The sequence below is a fragment of the Octopus bimaculoides genome, chromosome 3 (assembly GCF_001194135.2).
Source record: "Octopus bimaculoides isolate UCB-OBI-ISO-001 chromosome 3, ASM119413v2, whole genome shotgun sequence".
Classification (NCBI taxonomy): domain Eukaryota; kingdom Metazoa; phylum Mollusca; class Cephalopoda; order Octopoda; family Octopodidae; genus Octopus; species Octopus bimaculoides.
In genome coordinates, this window is record NC_068983.1 from 32,743,571 (window position 1) to 32,756,070 (window position 12,500).

The 12,500-nt window shown below is 35.9% G+C and overlaps 1 protein-coding gene across 1 annotated transcript in view; it reads left to right on the forward strand.

The window, feature by feature from the left end:
• The window catches only part of LOC106872479 (leukocyte tyrosine kinase receptor), a 278,847-nt gene that overhangs the window by 164,708 nt on the left and 101,639 nt on the right, over positions 1-12,500 (forward strand). The window lies entirely within an intron of this gene.

Sequence of the window (12,500 nt, forward strand, 5' to 3'; positions counted from 1 at the left end):
ACAGAAACAGGAAGTAAGAGTGAGAGAAAGTTGTGGTGAAAGAGTACAGCAGGGTTCGCCACTATCCCCTGCCGGAGCCTCGTGGAGCTTTAGGTGTTTTCGCTCAATAAACACTCACAACGCCGATCTGGGAATCGAAACCACGATCCTATGACCGCAAGTCCGCTGCCCTAACCACTGGGCCATATATATATATATATATATGTATATATATATATATATATATACATCATGCGTACGGGAAAACCTACTATTTTCTATCGTGGGCTTATATGCCCCATTATTAAACTATTTTCTTTAGTCATTGCGCGGTGATCGCTTTGAATCTTTAAGCTTATAAAATACTATTATTATTTACAGAAATGTAAAAATCGACGCTGCTTAACAGAAAACAAAGACCATATATATCTATAATATAAACCCCGTTCTGTGTGTGTGCGTAAAAGATTATAATAGCTGTATTCTTCAACTGATTTTCTCCAAACTGGGAACATATATTACTTATATTCCAGGAATGGTTTTAGACTCTTAAAAGTATTCACACAATGTGTAACGGCCCTCCTGCGGGGCAGAAAATACCCGTTCCTAGGCTGCCTGGATAAGGGAAGTAACTCTTTGCGAAGTAACTTTCAGAAATTGATTGTCTTCCTTACATCCATTGGTTATAAAAATAATTTATTAGATATTGCTTTTTATATTAGATTCTTGGTTTTGAAAATTTTTTAAATATTTGCTTTCGGTTTTCTAGCGTCAGGAACGTGTATATCTGTCTATTCATATCTATCTATCTATCTATCTATCTATCTATCTATCTCTGTCTTATTTGTCTAACTAGCCAGCTCTCTCTCCCCTCACTCTCCATTGTTTTCACTTTCATTTCTCAGACGCTATTGTTTTCTCTTTAAGTTCAATCGCTATTGTTATTACTGTAAGTTTTCAATAGCTATTTACAAACAACAGTGAAAAATTGCTGACAGAATGTAGTTTACAATTACTGATTTCTCTCGCTCTCTCTCTCTCTTCCTCCCTCTTTCATTTATTTTCTCATTGTAAACTTTCTCACTCTGTAAAAGTATATCACTCACCCTGAGTGTGTTTGAAAAAGTTCATAGATTTTCATGTTTGTTTTTTGTTTTACCGAGAAGGTGTCCCCCATTGTTTATAAGTGCGTAGTGCAATGATACTACTACTACTACTACTACTAATAATAATAATAATAAAGCTTTTGATAGTGTTCCCCACACGTGGATCTTCGAAACACTAGCCATAAACAAGGTAGCACCAATAATTATAAAATACATAAGACACTATGAATAAATGGCAGAGAGTGGTACAGCTCCGAACAAAAGAGGGACTCGTAAAAACCAAAGCCATCCCCATTAGAAGAGGAATATACCAGGGAGACACATCTCTCCACTCCTTTTCTGCTTCGTACTGACACCTTTATCTTACATACTAAATAGAACTGGATGCGGATACAAATGTTACGGCAAAACACCATTTATATATGGATAACCTAAAACTATACGCTACAAATGACAAACAGCTGGAAACACTACTACAGACAGTACATGGATTTACCAAAGAAATAGATAAGAAATTTGGATTAGAAAAATGTGCCAAAGCAATCCTGAAAAGAGGAAAATTAGTTAAGAGTAGCAGCACCACACTAGATAAAGCCAATGAGATAAGAGAATTAGACCAAAGCCAGACATACAAATATTTAGGAATCAATGAACTAGATATGATACAACAGACACAAATGAAAGAGAAAATAAAGAAAGAATACTATAAATGAATTAGAGCTCAATGCTAAAAACAAGATAATAGGTATTAACACTTTAGCCGTCCCAGTTATAAGTTACAGCTACAATATCCTTAAGTGGACTAACCAAAATAGACAGGAAAACAAGAAAATAATGACAGGATCTAGGATGCACCACCCAAAATCTGACATAGAAAGGCTATATATATATACAACGTATAAAAGGTGGTACAGCTGAAAAACTATTATAAAGTAACCACCACAAGACTGTAAAAATACCTACTTCGGAAGCAAGGAAAAGTAATACAAATAGCCACAAAACGCGAACAAAACAAAAAAACAAACTGTTTTCAGTATTTAAGGAAGCTGACAAATACAAACTAGAAATAATACTACCTAACAAATAATAATAATAATAATAATAATAATAATAATAATAATAATAATAATAATAAGAAGAAGAAGAAGAAGAAACAACAAAAGTTATAAAACAAATGAAATCCAAACTAAAACTAGATCAGCAACGGACCATGATAAAACGATGGCAAGAAAAGCCCCTTCATGGCAAATACTGGACTAAACTAAATGCAATGAAACAGACAGAGAAAAATCCCCACAATAGTTGAGAAGCTCATAACTCAAAGCAGAGACTGAAGGATTTTTAATTGCAGCACAAGACCAAAGCCTCCCCACCAGAAATTACCAAAAACATATAATGAAAAGAAACATAACAAGTAACTGTAGAATATGTGGAGATGGACAAGAAACAATAAATCATATTATCTCTGGCTGCCCAGTCTTGGCTAAGAAGGAATATATTTACAGACACAACAGAGCTGGGACCTTCATACACTGGAAGCTATGCCAACACTATGGAATAACAACAGAAAAAGATGGTATAGGCACACATTAGAAAAGGTCACAGAAAACGAGAAAGCAACCATACTCTGGGATATTCCAATACACACAGATAGGGAAATTAAGGCCAATTGGCCAGATATAGTTGTCAGAGATCATGAAGAAAAAAAAATGCTTTCTAATTGATGTATCAATATCAGCAGATGACAACGTTTCTCTAAAAGAAATGGAGAAACTTTCAAAATACAAAGGCCTGGAAATACAGGTAACTCGAATGTGGAATCTAAAAACAGAAACAATTCCTATCATAGTAGGCGCATTAGGTATGATAAAAAGTATTCAGACAAATACATAACAAAAACACCAGGACTTAACAAATATATATAACATACAGAAAATTGCACTACTGGGCACTGCACACATCCTATGCAAAACACTTTCAATATAGTAACCATAAGAGCATCTCAGCAAACCACAGCGCATACCCAAGGCGCACAGAGCTGCGCTCGGTAGTGAAGTGAAAGCACGCTATAAAAATAAAACTACTGAATAATAATAATAATAATAATAATAATAATAATGATCGGACAAAATCGGTCCGGAAGGGGGTGTATGAAATTCACAAATTTTCAAAAATTTCTTTTCATAAAAAGCTTCCTTCGTTATTTGCATGGGTGTGGTGAAAAATAAATTTGAAAATCCACATTAAAACGTCCTTGATTTTTCACCTTGTCATTACTAAAATTATTGTAAAGAACGTTAAAATTATTTAGTTGTGTATAATCTCTGTATATTTTAGTTTTGTATCGTCAATTTAAACATTATTAACTATATTTTTGATCGATATTACAATCAAAATCAGTTGGTCCGCATTAAATATACCAGGAATAGAATAGAGTAAAGCAGCATACGATTTCCCTTCTCAGACAATAGTATCTAGTTTGTGTGAAACCAATTAAATATATGAATTTCTTTACGTATTTGATTAGATAGATATGCTTTAAAACCTCAGCACGGCATGCGATTTTAGCAATCTTAAGTAATTTCAATTTTGAGCAGACTCAGTAGTTTCATCTCTATCACCAAATTAAAGTACTATTGCTAAAATGTCTACAGCTTCAATTATTCATCACGGAAGTGCTTTTTAGTACAGTTCTATTTCTTTTTGTACATGTATGAACCTTTCTTCACGTCGATCTAATAGATTGCTTGCATTTTCCAGTTTCTCCTCTAAACTATGATAAAATGCAGACGTCATCACTTTGCATGACAAACAGAATAGGTTGTATTTGCTTTCTCGATAACATAACCAACTTCTTTAGTGTTGCTGGTTTGTAGACTTATGAATATGCGTAGATATTAAACCATTAGCACTTCCGAGGTTTCTCTTTATTATCACTGATAGAAGAAAAGTTATTCTCATTGGATGTCCAATGTCCACTTCAAGGACCGTCTATATGATCTGACCATCCACATATATGATTATAATATTTCAGTGGTTTCGTAGTTTATGTACTCTGGCTGTGGTGTACACATTCTCAGCATGAATTTTTATGGTTTCTATATTCTCAGTTTCGGCTTTCATTCACACATCTCCATCAACTTCATAATATTGTAGATGGTTTTGATTCTAAATATTAGTCCATCTATTTGTTTTTCTTCCCCACTGTTCCCACTCTACTGGTCAGTCCTACCTGCATTAGGGAAAGATTGCGAGAAACAAATTTAAAGCAAGTAGTTTACATAAATATACTGCTGGACAAAATCTTAAGACCAGTGAAAAAACTGCCGAAATGAATTCCTTGCAGACCGATATATTCGACTATTTTTCATTATAGATTTATCATTAGCAAATCGAAAAAGATATCTGAAAATTTAAAGAAATGTTTAACATTTATGCACAAAATATGCATAGTATGAAAACTAACAATATTTTACCTGGTCAGAGGTTTAAGACTATGACAAATAAACGAAAACAATGAATAAATAGCAAACGAAGGGGCTCAATAGTTAGAAGCTCCACAATTCCTGCGAATAACTTTAAAAACTCATTGTGGCATACTCAACTCAAGCGTTTGCAGGAGGTTGTCTGGGATGTTACACCACAAGTTGATGACTGCCTGGCGAAGTACATTCACAGCCTCAAATTGTTTCTATTTTTGAAAACGTCTCTTGCCATCTATCCTCATTGATTTTCGATAGAGTTTAGGAGAACATGGTGGATGATCCAAAAGATGAACGTTCTTTTTTCCTGAAGAAATACTTTGGCCTGCGAGCATTATCGATTGTAGCTTTATCCTGTTGATAAATCCAGCCTTCTCTACACAAACGAGAGCCTTAATTGAAATGTGAGGCTCGCTCCAACATAGCCAGCTGCTGTTTGACGCCCTTGCACAACCTGAGGTTCCATAGTTCCTCGGTACGAGAAAGCATCCCACACCATGATAGAGTCTCCACCATTGTACCACGTTTAAAAAGTCTCCGATGGAATATCTTTTGCATACTAATATCTTTGGAAACCATCAGTACAATGAAGGATGAATTTCTTCTCATCTGAGAATAAAACCTTCCAGCTGTAAATGACCCAGATCTGGTGATTCTAAACAAATTCTAAACGAGTAATTTGGAAGCGTGGAAGAAGACGAGATCTCTGAAGACGTTTCAGATTTTAAAGTCTCTCTCTCTCTCTCTCTCTCTCTTTCTCTTTCTCTTTCTCTTTCTCTCTCTCTCTCTCTCTCTCTCTCTCATGTCGCCTTATCGTTTTCTGAGTTGCATTCCACATTCGTAGGTGCCTTAATTTGGTTTGGTGATCGGCGAGTGTCTTTCGTAACTTCTTGCCGAATCCTTCTACTGATCGCTGGTGAAATTTTCTTTGGCCGGCCGGCCGGTCGATTGTTTTCGATTCATATGTCTCAGAGCCTTTCAAGAAGTTCGGATGGCTGTTTTGCTGCGGCCAATTTCACTGGTGGCGGCACGTTGAGAGAGACCTTGCTTCTGGAGCTCAACAATTCTACCACGTTCAAAATTTGTCCATATCCTAGCTTTGCCCATTGTTGTTCTGAAATAGACAGGGATTTGCTGACACAGGGAAAGCTTGAACATGAATTTCAGAATTATTATAGTTTATAACAGATTAAAACTTTTTATTTGTAATGGTCTTAAATTTTAGACCAGCCAAAATATTGATCGTTTTCGTACAATGCATATTTTCTGCATTAAATGTTAAGCATCTCATAGATTTTCGTATATCATTTTCTATTTGCCAATTATGAATCTATAATGAAAAATAATTGAATATATCGGTCTGCAAGGAGTTCATTTCGGCAGTAGTGTATATACGTGAACTACTGCAGAAAGCCAAGATGGTGGGATACAAAGTATGATTTGCAAAGACATCTTCTGAACCAAGTTTCAGAATGTAATGTACGATAAAGATTGCAGGAAATTATTTTCCGGTTTGATTTTGAGCCAAATATCTGGAAGTGAAAATGCTTGTAATATATATATATATATATATATATATATATAAAAGGGAAAAGTGAGATACTTGTTTGGACAAACGCATGTCAAGCTACTTCACTTCACAGCTAGCCTCTTGTGAAGCCAAAATAGATATTATGTTTTGTTATAACAAGAGGCTTTTATATATAGTAATAAATGAGCATTTAAGAACAGATCTAGCTTATCCGACGAAGGTGCAAAAGAAGTATGCGATGCTACACATATAACTTCAAAAGTTTTGGGGTTTTTTAAATTGAAAAAAGCCATTTTAATTAGCAGGCTATATACGAATATCTATCTTTATATATAACACGGTTTCGTGGGTGCTACTAAAACAGTGGTAAGTTTCCGTCTTGTACTTTAATAATTATGTTTTATGGATCCATTTGCATATTTGAATGGCTAATGAATGCATGTTAAGTGAAATCGAAGTTTATATGAGTGCAACAATATATTTTATTTAAAGCTGATATCTACCCGTTCCTATGATTTTCAGTGTTTGAGATAATCAGAAAGTTAGGTCGACGTCTTAGACTCAATAAACGAGGTTAGATTCCCTCCTTCCCCATGGATTAAGCTACCATTAAGAAAATGCAAGTTCGAATTCCTCAGTCGTTTGGGAATGTCCGACGGGTTTGAACAGGTAATCCGGGAAGAAATTTCTTATTTTAACGAATAACTAATAATCACTGATACCCTCGATAATCCAGAAATTTATATTTTATCTCTATCGCTCAATTCTGTTTTGGGTGTTGACGTTCATCACGGGAAAATGCCGTAAATCAATAGGTGTTATAGAACTCAGGATTAATAAAGGACGCCTACTTATTCAAGTTCACTTTTGTGAGTAAGAAACTAGGTGAACACGTCGCCTATCTATAGAAATTGATTTCATTTTAGGCGAAACCTGGAATAATAAGACTAAAACATTATAACATAACATAAAATCAGTAACTAGTACTATAAAATGCACAACTTACAAATTCTCTTCAGATATTGTTTCCTTAGTACTGGACCCTAGCAGCGGGAAATTTAGACAGTGTCACGTGACAACTAGCTGGGGCTGCCTGCTGGAGCCTAGCAGCAGATATAAAAAGGGGAAGTTGACATGACGATCAGTCGGACGCTGACACTCGTTGATGCTGCATCGAAGAGGCCAGGGAATAGAAGAAAGAAGACATACACCCAACACCAGAGCTGAAGACACCTCCGAAAGGAGGGGACCTGCCACGTCAAAACGGTAGAGGAGTAGGGGCCGAAACCGGACGTGGTTCCTCCTGATGATGTCTTGAGCTAACTGGATCCTATAAAGGAGCTGTTGTGGTAGCAGACCACGAAACATGGTTGAAATTCCATGTAAATTTATTTTTGGATTTACCACTGAATATATTACTTTAAAATTAATTGTGTTGTTTTACTTAGCAGCATAAGTTTTCAGTAAGAACAGTACATAATACATTCGTTAACTGTTTAAAATTACAGATTTGCTTTCTGAAGGATATTTTTGTATTTGGTTCACAAGTTGTTTTTATATGAATTTTGTTGCGTATAGGGAGAGTCATTACGCCAATTGTTGTCATTATGGTGTTTGTAGCATACTTGGAGTTTATAAATTTATCGTAATGAATTTATTATAAATCTAATACAAACAAAGTGATAGAAAAATAGACTGACAAGTCTACTAATAACTACTCGAGAAAAATGAAGCACTCCGGCCTATTTACGTTTTGCCGTCAATTTTGTTATTGTAAATTAAGTGAAAGCACGAAGGGGTGCTGAAAAGTTCCTGGCTTTAGAGTATCATGAAAGGCCTGGCTGGAAGATAGCAGTGGGGCAAATAGAGTGAGGAAACATGTACAAGGATTAAAGAAATAAGTAATGAGATCAATTTGTTCGACTAAAATCTTCAGGCCGGTCCTCCAGCATGGTCACGATCCAATAACTGAAACAAATAAAGGATAAAAGATAAGTGATATAGTCTAAAAACCAGCTGCTGAAATATTTGTTACGAGACAGCATGTTAAAGAGTTACGTTTATATATTTGTTATGCAAGATTCTTGATGTGAAATCGTAAATTTGAAACAGATATTCTTATAGTTTGGGATGGTTATCTTTTGACAAATAAGCATACGCATAAATTATCTGATCTTCCCTTTAGACACGAGTACAAACATACAAACAGTGTAATGCATAAAGCCATACACATGCACATAAGAAACACATACTAAACCCACACATTGATACACATACACACACATGCTCACATACACACACACAGATGCTCACAGGCATTCGCACACAAATACATACGTAAACGCATGCACAGATAAAGATACATACCGCAGAAAGGCAAAAAGAGACAGGTGGGACAGAATGTGAGACGAAAGAACCCTGACGAATAAACCAATAATAATAATAATGGTTTCAAATTTCGGCACAAGGCCAGCAAGTTCGGGGGAGGGGCTAGGCCGATTATACCGACCCTAATGCTCAACTGGTACCTATTTTATTGACTCAGAAAGGATAAATGGCGAAGTCGACTTCGGTAGAATTTGAACTTAGGACATAAAATCGGACGAAATGCCGCAAAGCGTTCTCTCCGGCGTGTTAACGATTCTGTCAATAATAATAATAATAATAATAATAATATGATGTTCAGGTATGAAAACCATCTTGAGCCAGTCGTTGAAGGTAAAAATGACACTATCCTCTGGAATTTTCCAGTCAACACCGACAGAATGATCCAGGCTAATCGACCAGATATACTTATTAAAGGCGGGGAAGAAAATACTTGTAGACTAATAGACGTGAGTAATCCCACTGATAAAGATATATGTGTAAAGGAGTTTGACAAATTAAGTAAATATAAGGACCTGGAAATTGAACTACAATAATGTGGTATCTTAAAGCAAGAATTGTTCCTGTTATTTTAGGTGCCCTAGGCATGATGCAACGGGATGTCAGAAACATCTAGTTAAGATCTCAGGAGAACCATGTCTCAGAGAAATCCAAAAGATTGTGCTAATAAGTACTGCCCACATCCTTAGGAAAACCCTATCAATTTAAATGTCTGTGTTGTATTACATGAAGATATTTCGCTACTGCACCTGCCACTTTTCCTCCCCATGTTTTCAGTCATACTGTAATATCTCTTATCTTTCACTCGCCCTAGGACGCTTGGTGTGCACCGGCAAGTGACTGTAACAAACATGCAGATGAAAAGTAAATAAAAGAAACAGTAACAACAGCAACGATAATAATAATCCTTTCTACTGAATGTACAAGGCCTGAAATTTGAGGGAGGGGACTAGTTGATTACAGCGACTCCAGTGCTTGACTGGTACTTATTTCATTGACCCTAAAGGGTTGAAAGGCATAGTCAATCTCATCGGAATTTGAACTCAGAATGCAGCAACACACGAAATCCCGGCGTGCTAAAGATTTTGCCAGAGCTTAGTTCAGTCTGTGCGGATTTTCTCAAATGATATTAAGGTGGAGTTTGGACTCTCAAAATGTGCTACGATGGTGAGGAGACGAGGAAAGCTTATCAGGACAGAAGGCATATTTATGCCAAATGATGAAGTGACAAAGGCAGTTATAAATTCAGTTATAAATACCTGGAAATATTTGAGGCAGATGGAATTAAACACAACGATATGAAAGGAAAGACTAAGAAAGATTACTTGCGGCGAGTGAGAAAAATATTGACATCAAAGCTGAATGCCAGAGTAAGTGACGCGGTGGAATCATTAGAACATTGGACAAAATACTGTGCAATATATGTTCAGGCTCTTTATGCCAAGGGTTCAAATCGTGTCATGATCATCATTTACTTTTATCTCCTTCACCCCATCCCCAGTTTCGGCAATAAAATCACGCGCAGTCGCAGTAGTTCGGTATGACACTGGAATCCTAAAGTGAACAGAAGAGGAGCTAAAGGAATTGAACAGGAAGATAAGAAAGCTCCTTATGATGCGTGGAAACCATCGTCCACGTGCAGACACCGATCGCTTGTACATGAAGAGAGGAAATAGATGAAGAGGACTGATAAGTGTGGAAGACTGCATACGTATCGAACTCGGGAGCTTAATGAGAAATCTAACCCAAAGTAAGGAAACCTTGCCAGAATCAGTTGCGAATGAGGGAGTATTGGAAGCAGAGAAAGAAGGAAAAAACAAAGGAAGAAGCACAAAAAGGACACGAAGAATTACGCAACCAGGTCATAGAGGCGAGACGCCCAGATAGCGTACTCATCCATAATGATGAAAAAGAAGTAAAGGTAATAGATATTGCAATACAAGGTGATTCGAGGGCGAAATGTAAGGAAACAGAAACAGCAACGTGAACTACTTCGTGTCTAATAAAATAATGTTTAGTTGTACACTATTTACTATACGAGGTGATATCCCTAAGCAGTAATGTATATAAATAAAAACTTGTTACCAGTTTTAATATGCTTGAGACATATTCGAACCCGTAAACTAGCCGTTCACTGTATTTTGTCATGGAGAAAACGTCTCGCTGTTCACAAATAAGTGTAATTTGTTTAGAAATTTCATGACAAGTGCTGACTTCAACGTTTCATGCTGAGGAAACACGCGACACGTACAAGAATGAAGCTGTTCCCTACATCAAACAATCTAGATCTGCTTGGTCCCAATTGGCAGCATGTGTGGACAGAGTTGTTGGCTGTTGAAAGTTAAATGCGTTTTTACAGAAAATCAAGGCAGTGTATCACTGAAAGTCCATTCAAATCAGCCAGCTATTATTCCAAGTGCACATTGTAATACAGAAAAATAATTTATCTGCATCTGGGATGGAAAGAGTATATTAACATTTTATAAAACATACATCATTCTCTAGCAATATTAACCGTAGAAAGAAAGAGTCAAACATTTGTACGATTCTGCGTTTGTTATCTTATTAAATATTGATCTACTGAAGTGCTTGTGTAGTTTCTTAGTAGCAATTATTTTCTCCTAAGTCAAGTTAACATCGTTTGAAGTATGAGTTTACATGTGGATAGTCTTCGGTCAATGTTTTTGGCGAATGCAAATAATCTCCTTTAAAAGAACGTATTTGACTAAGTATTGATGTTTTCAAGAAGTTTTTCAAGCGACTTTCATTCAATTTGCTAAAAATAATTTTTAAAAAAACCGTCATACGATTTACATAACCTTTCTAGTTACCAAAGCAAATGATCGTTTGACTTGGATGCAAGAATTCCTATTATAAAATTTTAATTCTTACTAGTCAGATTCTGAAATGAAAATTACTGCTGTTATATTTTCGCCTGAGTAAACTGAATACCTAATGATCAGGTTCATTTCAATAAATCGTGGGAATACACATAAATGCTTTCTACTAAGATGCCTCCAAATTAGTTGCAAGATTATTTTCATAGTTCCTGCAAGAATTATATTTATCAGGTATTATGTAGGTTGATATGAATTGTCAGGATTTGTTCAGAAAGTAAGTTTCCGTTTACTTTATTTTTTTAACTGTTATAATAGGATAGATCTCTACGTTTGATGAGTAGCAATTCAATAAAATTGCTAATGCATGTGAGATACTGCGGTCTATTTAATTTTTAATCCTGAACAAACATTGTATTTAACAGGAGATAAAAATTACTTAAATATTAGTAGTTTCTGTACAAGATAGTTTTTAGTCATATTTGCACACTAATACACAAGATTCGCGCGCACACGCACGCACACACACACGCATACACTATCTCTCTCCCTCCCTCCCTCACACTCAAAATTAACACATTTCGCTTGGAAAGAAGAATGTATTTGTTAAACTAACTACGAAATCAAAACACTAAACTGTATCAGGTTTTCTGACAAAAGGCGCATAAATTACCAACAGAAGCATTGTGGTAGTCAGACCTGTTTTAGAGATGATACTTCTTGTTCTACTGTAGTGAGTTCGAAGGTAATACTCACATACACACAGATACACACACACATGCACACACATACAGAGGCACACACATTCTCTCTCTCTCTCTCACACACACGCATACGCACAATCCATATTTCTTTTGGCAGTGACATTTTAGTTACAAACACTTTGGATGCTCCATTGGGTGCTTGCAAAATACATGTAACCTGGGTATGAAGACGTGTTAGACATTAAGTATTACAAGCTACTCCAACACGAACAAAGATCTGTTAGAATGTGTGGGAAATGTATGAAAGCAGAGAGACATAAATTTCGTATTGATAAATTTTAAAGCTTTTAAGCCTTTAAGTTCTTCAGCCAGCATCTTTTGATCTGACAGAAAAAAATGTACATTATACATGATTAGAAGTAAAGAGATTGTTCAGAAAACTTCTAAATAAAGAAATGCGTAGAATGCAGAAACAC